Genomic DNA, 709 nt, shown 5'->3' with positions numbered 1-709 from the left:
TTTCTGTTCTCCGTGTCTGGCCAGCAGCCGGTGAGCAGAGGGCTGACTGCTCTCTCCCAGCATCTCCCTCCCTGGCTCAAATCCCCCTTCCCGCTCCCGCTTACCTTCCCCAGGGCACTGGCTTCAGCCTCCCGGCCGTCCCGGCTCTGCCACGGCGACACGGACATGCAGACACAGGGACTCTCCCTGCCCTGGACGCGCCAGGAAACTGTGCCTAACACTTCAAAACGCTCAGCCGTTAGGAACTAAAAACAGATCCTGTGCGAGGCTGGGTGTATTTTTGTCTGCAGGCTACACACCCTCCTCTCGTTCAATTTTTTCCATTGGTGGAACAGCATGATGCAGACTTAACCAGAGGGTGGTTTTCCACGGGCCGCCCGAAACAATTACACGGGCCGGCTTGCCACGATGCCAGGCTGCCGCCGGGGAATACGCCGTGACTGGGCTCTTGTCTGACCCTGCACCCCTCCACTGCCAGGCTGCTTCCCCAGGAAAGCTGCTCGGAAGACTGCTGAATGGAGAGGGCTTTGCTTGCCTCAAAGTAGCTCCAGGGTACCCTCTTCTTTTTTTTTTTTTTTTTTTTCTGTTTTTCCAGGGTTTTTTTTCCAGCTTTTCTTTTTTTTTAAAACTTGCTAGGAGGGAGTAGGTATTCCTAACATCCTTGCGTGAGACACCCTGGCAAAAATGTAACTCTCCAAACCGCAGCAGG

This window comes from Cariama cristata, unplaced genomic scaffold (genome assembly GCF_000690535.1).
Source record: "Cariama cristata isolate BGI_N322 unplaced genomic scaffold, ASM69053v1 scaffold1448, whole genome shotgun sequence".
NCBI lineage: Eukaryota > Metazoa > Chordata > Aves > Cariamiformes > Cariamidae > Cariama > Cariama cristata.
Note: the sequence above shows the minus strand (reverse complement) of the source record.